Source organism: Gallus gallus, chromosome 23, assembly GCF_016699485.2.
Source record: "Gallus gallus isolate bGalGal1 chromosome 23, bGalGal1.mat.broiler.GRCg7b, whole genome shotgun sequence".
Taxonomy (NCBI): Eukaryota; Metazoa; Chordata; class Aves; order Galliformes; family Phasianidae; genus Gallus; species Gallus gallus.
In genome coordinates this window covers 134,367-143,144 of record NC_052554.1, presented here as the reverse complement: position 1 = coordinate 143,144, position 8,778 = coordinate 134,367, and positions in this window count along the sequence as shown.

Below are 8,778 nucleotides of genomic sequence, written 5' to 3'. Positions count from 1 at the left end.
GGAAGGTTTGGTGTTCTGACTTCCTGGACAGTTGTTACCTAAAGCCTGGAGTGCCTGTGTCAACTGTGGCGGTGCAACTGCCACACCTTCTCTCCCCCTTCTCTCAGGCCTCTCGGTGCACCACTTCTCCTGAGACAAAAGGCGGAGGACCGGTACGTGGAGGTACTCCTCCTCTTCCCTTGCCCCTGCTTGCCTCAGGGTAGCAAGGGGCAATGAATTGGAACATTAGGGGATGCCCTAGTTGTATCTGACTCCTGCTTTGCGCCCCACTGCCCAGGAACAATCCTGGGGTCAATCGTCAGTCTGACAGCCTGGAACGCGTGAACACGAATCACGGCTCAGGTGGGGTAGCGTGGAATCCGTGAGTCCAGCAAGTTCTGGGGTTTGCACAACTGGTAGAAAGAACCAGAAGATTTTGCCATGCGAGGGGGCTGGTATGGAAAAGTAGCCGTCAGATCTCCATCGTCTCAGACCCTATAACTAGAGATTCAAAGCGAGTGTTAATCAGGAAAATGGATGAGGCCAGGCTCTTCTCGGTGGTGCGTAGCGGAGGACAATGAGCAGTGGCCTAGAACTTGAGCACAGGAAGTTCCATGCAAACATGTGGAAGACCTTCTTTACGGTAAGGGTGGAGGAGCCCTGGGACGGGTTGCCCAGAGAGGTGGTGGAGGTTATGACCAGCATCTCCTCTGGGTTGGGAGGTACTGCCAAATCCTCGAGGTCCTCTACCAATGATAGTGTACCAAGGATAGTCTACTGTGCTGTGATCTTCAGGGACGTTTTCAACACAAGCCATCCTATTGTTCTGTGATCTTCAAGGACACTTCCAACGTACAAAAATCCAGTGGTTCTGTGATCTTCAGGGAGCCATGCAACACAGCGCAACACATCCATTCCAGCGTTGTGTGATTTTAGAAGCTGGACGTGAGCCAGCAGTGTGTGCTGGCAGCCCGGGAAGGCCAAGTGTGTTCTGGGCTGCGTTAAGAAAGAGGTGGCCAGCAGGGAGAGGGAGGTGGTTGTCCCCCTCTACTCAGCTCTTGTGAGGCCCCATCTGGAGTACTGCACCCAGGCGTGGGGCCCTGTATGAGAACTGTTGAACTGCAACTCCACCTGTGTGACCGGAAGGGGTGGAGCCAGGCTCCACCTCTCCTAAACCCCATTTAAGGGCTGACTGCCACGGAGGAAGGATTGCTCTCTGAAGATCACTCCTCTTGGAGCCCTTTTGGCGAGCCCAGGACACGGGTAAGCTTCCTGTTCATCTCTGATTATTCCTTTTCAAAGGCGATAGTTTCTTATATCCGTATACTTATTTGCTCTACAGGCCCCCAGTAGAGGAAGGGTGTGGAGCTGTTGGAGCGGGTCCAGAGGAGGGCCACTAAGATGATCAGAGGGCAGGAGCACCTCTCCTATGAGGAAAGGTTGAGGGAACTGGGCTTGCTTAGCTTGGAGAAGAGAAGGCTCCAGGGGGAGCTCATTGTGGCCTTCCAGTACTTGAAGGGAGCGTATAAACTGGAAGGGGAACGGCTGTTTTTGAGGGTGGATAGTGGTAGGACAAGGAGGAATGGTCTTAAACTGAGACAGGGGTGGTTTAGGTTAGATATTAGGAGGAAGTTTTTCACCCAGAGGGTGGTGACGCACTGGAACAGGTTGCCCAAGGAGGTTGTGGATGTCCCGTCGCTGGAGGCATTCAAGGCCAGGCTGGAAGTGGCTCTGGGCAGCCTGCTCTGGTGGTTGGCGATCCTCTGGTGGTTGGCACATAGCCGGGGGGTTGAAACTCGATGGTCATTGTGGTCCTTTTCAACCCAGGCCATTCTATGATTCTGTGAGATTTTCCAGGACCCTTCCAATGCAGGCATGACTGGGAAGAGGCAGGGCTGCTGCAGCCCCAGCTCCACCTGACATGCGAGAAAAGGTATCAGCAGTTGTAGGTTTATTTTTTGGGGAAAAAAAAAATATGTATACACATTTTAATAGTGCTATATTTAGGGTAGACTTGTGCTTTTATTCGTAGTAAAGAACTTAAGAAGTGAAGTCCCATTTTAGAATCTTTCTTATTGAAAACTAAGTCTGATTCTTCTTGTTATTTTTGCTTCCATTTGGCCCGCTGAATGCCAGAGGGTCAGTCAGCACTGAGACTGCCTGGGAAGCTTCTCTGTAGGGACGGGTGTCCCTGGAGCAGCGGGCCCAGGCCCGGTCTGTGCTGCTGCGTTCCTGCTGTGCCCCTCTCCTGCTCTCCCGCTGCCCTGCGTGACCATGGCTGTGCAGCTGATCCTGATTGTCCCCTCTGTACGGCGTGTGTGCGTGCCACTATGGGGTAGGGGCATGTTTGACCCGCCCCATTCTCCACCCTCTTTTTCCCCACATCTGCCTCACTCTCATCTGCCTGCTGCTGGCTTTGTTCCTGGGCGCTGCAGTGCTCTGTGCCCAAAACTTACCACCAGGAGCTGTTCTACCGGCTGTGCCCACTCCTCGCTGGCATATGTGTCTGAGAAGCCCCTGCACGTGGCCAGCGAGGACCTGCTGCCCTTTTGAAATAAGCACTAAGCAGGGCTTATTGTCACCAGGTAGCCAGACAAGATGAGTGAGAAAATGTATGCTGTCTTTTGACACAAATACATAAGCCCCATGTGGTGCCTGGTTCAGCAGTTCAGCTTGCCTTCACGCACTTTGCCTGGTCATAGGGAAAGTGGCAGGCTCTGATTCAATGGCAGTGTTGTATGGACACTGTATTGGATGTATATAGGCAATGTATTTGGATGCTCTGCTTCCAAAAGTGCAACAGCTTCTGGAGACCCAGGTGGGACCCCACAGGTGACGGTCCTCTCGGCACCAAGCGTCCAGTTGCCAGCAGCAGGTGAGTTCACTTTGGGGGACTTTGGTGATGGGAGGTGCCAAGCAGCAAGCCTTCAATTTCCGCTACTAAATGCAGGCTTGGAAGCAAGCTACGTGTGGGAAATATACTTGGTGCAGGAAAGGGGATGTCCTTAGCCAAGGTGCTGGAAAACTGAAGGAAAACAGATGAAACTGCAGATCTATCAACAAAAACGTAAGCACGTGACACTTGACTTGGCAGGTCTGTGAGAAGGTCAGCTTCCCCGTGTTTGTATTTCAGCCATCATCCTCCATACTGGAGAGGCTTTATCCGCTTGGCTTGCTTAATTGCAGCACGTTTGACACAGCATGGATAACCTGCTGCAATAGCATCCTTGATCCAGACCCCATTTCCATATTGCATCTCTTCCCCAATGGCCTGAGGTGTCATGGGTGCACCGAGCTGGAAAATAATTCCCTCCTGGGGCTGTTGAAGCCCTAGAAATGCTTGCCAAGTGAAGCTGTGGATGCTCCATCCCTGGAGGTGTTCAAGGCCAGGCTGGGTGGGGCTCTGGGCAGCATGACCCCGTGGGTGGCATCCCTGCCCACGGCAGTGGGGTTGGGGTTCTAAGCTCTTTGCTGTCCCTTCCACCCCAAGCCGCTCTATGATTCTGCGTTTCTATGACGTAAGCACGGGCCCCACGCAGCCCTGGTGCAGCACATCACAAGAGCAGCAGCCCGCGGGGAGCCGCCACCCGGAATCTCGGAGCCGTGAGGTCACAATGCCCCGTCCAATGGCTGTGCGGTGCTGTGCCGTGAGCTCACAAGGCCTGGCTGCGACGCTGTCCTGTGCCGCAGGCTTTGCTCTGTGCGACGCTCACTGTGGCTGCAGCGGTGGTGTTGGAAGCATGGTGCGAGTGTGGGGGCCATGGCCCCTGCCCGCTTTGTCCTCTTCCTCCTACTGATGGCCATGTGTTTCCGGGAGACCTGTGCTGCTCCGTGGCGAGCACCGGGAGCAGGTGGGTGGGCAGAGATGGGACACGGACTGAGCAGCAGTGGGGGCAAGAAGTCAGGCTGTGTCCCCACGGCCCTGTGCCACACTTCCCTGGGGCCGGCCTTCCATGGGGGGTGGTGTTGGGCAGGGGGCGATGGGCAGCACCGCAGGAGCCGGGCAAGAGCCCGTGGCAGCGCTGCTCCTCAGGGCTGGCTCCAGCCATGCCGGGCCATGGCTCTGCTGCTTGCTGGCTGGAGCACAGCCTTCGTCGTGGGAGATGTCCTGGGGAGAGCTTGGCAGATGTGTGCTGGGAGAAGCGTGAGCATTTCTGCTCCAGGCTCATGGTACTCCCCGTAGATGAATCCCAGTTTCCAACACAGAGCCCCGGCCCACAGCCCAGAGGAAGAGACAGGCGTGCTTTCCTCCAGTGCTTCAGTGTGACCTTCCTGTGCATTGGAGGCCTCCCAGTAAGAAAGCCCCCAGGAGCTGCATCTTCTTCCATGCGGTCCGTGAGGGATGTGGCACATGGCCTGGAGAGAGTATTGTGTACGCTGCCAGGTGCCAGCCTACAGGTCATCCTGGCCACTCTGCAACTTTGGGAATCGTGACCTGAGTCCTTCTCCCATCCCGTTCCACGGCCCAGCAACATCCAGTTACTGAGGGAGAAGGAGATCACACCATCCAATGGGACCTTCTTTCATGCGTTCTTGATTCCAGGAGATGAACTTGGTGCTCCCTTTCCGGATGATCGTTTGGATCCGGATTTTGTGCCTGTGCCTCTGGGACAACCCAGAGGTAAGTTGTGAGTGTCTGTTTCCTTGGAGGCAGAAACATTCATGCTCCCATAGTTTACTTGCGTGCAAGTTTTGCTTAAGACCCTCTCAAGGTCTTCCAAGCCTGTTTGTGCCTTGAAGGGCTTGCACAGATGAGCCATGAGTATTTCTTTACTCGGAGAGCTGCCACATTTCAGTGGGAAGGTTACCGCTGCCCCTCTTCAGCTGAGAGAGCCCTGACCTTCGTATTTGGGCCGTGGCATTCCCTGGCCCACCTTTCCCCACTCAGGGAAAAGGAGGCCCCCACGTGTGCTGGAAGCTCTCCTCACCTGTGTCTGATTACACTTGTGCCTGCAGGCCCTGCTGGTGAATCAGCAGAACAGAATCCCTGCCTCTGAGCCTGAAGGGGATGCTGGAGGTAAGTAGCCGGGCTTCATGTCCTCGATATTTGTTCCTTTGTGGCTGGGCTAGTTCAGCAAGGGTTGCGCTTTTCACCGGCCAGCGGGTTCTTCTCCCCGAGAAGCATGGATGGTCGTTGTTTCTCTGGTGCTCCGTGCTGTCAGCGTTGCGTTGGCTTTGTCTCTGTATCTGCGAGGTCTCCCAGTAAGAAAATTCCAGGGGGCCGAATGTTCTTCCATGAGGTCCCTGAGAATTGTCTCCCACGGCCTGGAGAAAGTATTTGGAAAGCTGTGGAATACCAGCCAGCAGGTCACCTGGCCTCTCTGCAGCTTTGGAACTTTCCCCCCATGTCATTACCTGAGCCCCTTCCATCACCGCAGCTCAGTAAGGGAGAGAGAGATGGGCACGTGCAATGGGAACGTTTCTCCGCTGTCCTTGATTACAGCTGTGTCTCCAGGCAGCGGCTCACCAAAGCCTAGGTTTAATCCAGTCCATGCAGTTGAGTTTAGAGCTGGGGTGAGCTCCAGGCGGGCGCTCCTCTGGGCAGTTCCACACGGGGTTAGTTCTGTATGATGGTGGTGCCCCTGCAGGCACCCAGGAACTGTTTCCGAGGTGCTCCTGTGTGGAAGGGAGAGAATGGTGTCGTGAAGGAATGCCCAGCTTTAATTGCATCCTGTGTCATTCTGACTGGAAGGATGTTTAATGGGAGTTGCTCTGTCCTGCGTTTGTTTGCAGATGTGACTGGAGGAGGTGATCCAGGTTCCGCTCTGAGCTCTGGGACTGAAACTCCGGCAGATCGCATGGGTATGTCCTGGCTTTGTAATTCCTTGGAGAGCTTTCACTGCCCATTTCAGTGCCATTTCATGGCACGATCCCCCGTATGCTCCGCTATTCAGTGATGCTGTAGCGTATGACTGAAACTTTTCATGGGTCTTTGGTTGCAGGAGTGCCCCCAGGGAGGGCTTTGCCCGGTCATGTGTTTCCTCCTGCACTGGAGCCCAGCTGGAATCCCAGCGGTGAGTAGTTTGTCTCACTGACTCACTGCTGGTCTTCAAAACCTCATGCAGGTGATATTTAACTTCATGCATTCTGTTAAGGTCCGGAAAAAGGAAAGGATGAATCCAAAAGAGGAAAATACTCCCAGGGCTCATCCCGTCTCCTCAAGGAACTGGTGAAGGAAATGGAGAAGGCAGCGCGTGGTGGGTATACTTGAGTCTGTTCACTGTGAGACCTGGGAAGCTGAGGTCTGATGTACGTGTGTGGACAAGCTGTAGCCTGCACAGCAGGAAGGGATCGCTCAGAGCCGTGCTGCGGTGGTGTTCCATGTAGCGCCTTGCAGGCACTGTCAAGCACCAGAGATGGTCTGCTGCCACTTCTGCATCCAGCCAAGGCCCGGGGGCAGCTGCTCCCCCAGCACGACCATTACTTGTCAGAGGTGCAGGAGGAGCATCCCGAGCAGGGATGCCTTTGCTAATGGTGGAAACAAGGTGGGATGCTGATTCTGAAGGCGCTTCTGCCTGAGCTTGAATTTCAGCCTGCAGATGCCTGGCCTGTGATGGGTGGAACGTGATGGTTGGTGACGCTCACAGCACAGGGTGTGAGGGCCTTGCATAGGAGCTGATTCCTCGAGAGGCGTGAGAGGGTTGGCACCCTCCAATTCCTGGGAGGGCCCAAATGCCCTTGGGCAACGGAGGGGGTCGCAGTGGATCTGTGGGGCTGGGACCAGCAGGCTTTGCCTGAGCGCGGGACTGGAGTAGCTCAGTTCCCGATGAGAGCACATCACATCCAATCCTACTGCCCTGCTTTCTTTCTAAAGGAACTGACCAACAAAGTGAGCAGGATGCACTGCAGGAAGAAGGCAGCCATCCCACACTGCCAGTCTCGGGCAGAGGAACGCAGGCAGCGCCAACAACTGTCATGCCAGGTAATTTCTGTCCCGTGGTCATCCAGTGTCACTCACCAGAGCCACTGTGTGCCTGCAGGCTCTTGCTGCCTGCTCTTGCACGCCAGGTCAGCAGCCGAACCTGAGCGTGTGAGCACAGGGCACGTGTAAAAGAAGCCAGGGATGGCTCTCTGAACACGGCTGACCTCAGTGGGGTGTGGAGAGTTGTTCCAGCAGTGTGCCGGAGAAGGTACGTGCAGGCCTCTGTGACGCTGCTCAGCTCCCACCACTCCCAGTTCCCAGAGAGTGGTGAGTTTTGCCCTTTTGGAGCAAAGCCACCCGAGGGCGCATGAGCGGGGTCCTGTGTGGGAGGAGCCTGCAGGAGTGTTTCTCCCCTGGGCTGGCTCCGGCTGTGCCCTGTGCTGGCTGGAGCCCGACCTTCAGCCGGGGGGGGGTGTCCTGCGGGAGAGCGCGGGACGCGTGCGCTGGGGAAAGTGCGAGGGATTCTGCTCTGCAGTGCTTCCCACAGACAAAGCCCAGACCCCAGGGCACAGCCCCAGCCCTCGGCCCAGAGGAAGACACGGGCAGTGCCTGTGCGGCCTCTCCCTACCCAACGAGAGGTGGAAGCAGTCCTTCTTGTCCTCTGGTGCCTGGGCGCCAGAGGCAGAGGCACCCACTGATGAAAATCTCCTGGGTCCATGAAGCACACTGAGAGGTTATCTGTAGCGCAGGTGAGGGTAACGTGGGATGTTGTCTCGTTTCTCCCAGGGATGAATGCCGGGACGAGCACAAAGGCTGCTGTTGGCAGATCTGCGCGAAGGCGCCACATCGCAGCGATGGTACTGTTCTCAGCTGTGCTGCTGTCTGCGCTGGTGCTGGCCTGTGGTGCTGTGATATGGATGTGCCAAAAATACGTGTGAGTTGGCTTTTCCCCAGAACACTTTCATTGCTGCATTTGGCAACGAAGCATTTGTGGTGCCAGGATCCTGGGCGGCCAGATCAGTTGCTGGCAGTACACGGCCAGGACTTATGTTGCCAAGTCTTTCAAGTTTCCCCTTATTTCCTGTCAGTGAGTAGTGCTTTCTGAAACTCATTCTCACAGAGTGTGCAAGAGAGAAGAGAGAGCAGCAGAGCAGGCTCATCCTGATACCAACTAGGAGAGAGTTCCAACTGGAGACGAGGGCAGAACGGAGCTGGGAGAGGCAGCCGAAGAGACTCTTGCCCCATCAAAGAAGAATCTCAGCCATCGTCCCAGTGCATTCCATTCTGCCATCCAAGAGGCCAAAGGTCTTCAAAGTCATCTGGAAGACTTGGAGCTTGAACTCAAAGCCGTGAAAGAGGTCCACGGGAACAGTCCTGAGTGCTGCTTTCTGTCAGGGGACGGCCCTGAAAGTGAGAGCGGAGAACCAGCAGCAGAGCTTTTGTCCTTCACCCTGCATTCTCTGGGACAAGCATCAGCAACATTTCAAAGAATCTTAGCTCGGCATAGCTACAATCCTGTTGAGGGTCCTAATGAGGAGCCAGAAAGCGAGCTTCCTCTGACCGCTGGACAACACCTTAACGTCTTTGGAGCTGTGGATGAGAATGGCTGGTTTCAGGGAGAGCTGACAGATGGCACAAGAGGACTGGTCCCATCCAATTTGGTTGCGGAGGTTTCAGATGACTGAACTGGATACAACGATGCCTCCGGAGCTCTGTGCTCTCCTGCTGGATACTTGATGAATAAGTGGATGCAGAGATTCCATCATGCAGCAACATCCTGTCAAAATTCCTGCGTTACTCCATCTGCAAGACTACCCCCTGCTCCACTTGATGTTCAGGTGGAGTGTGTGCAGGACGTGGATGAGCTCCTTTGGGAACACTCTGAGGTGACTGACAGTGTAACTGCATAGTCTTGTGGTATATTAAACAAACAAACA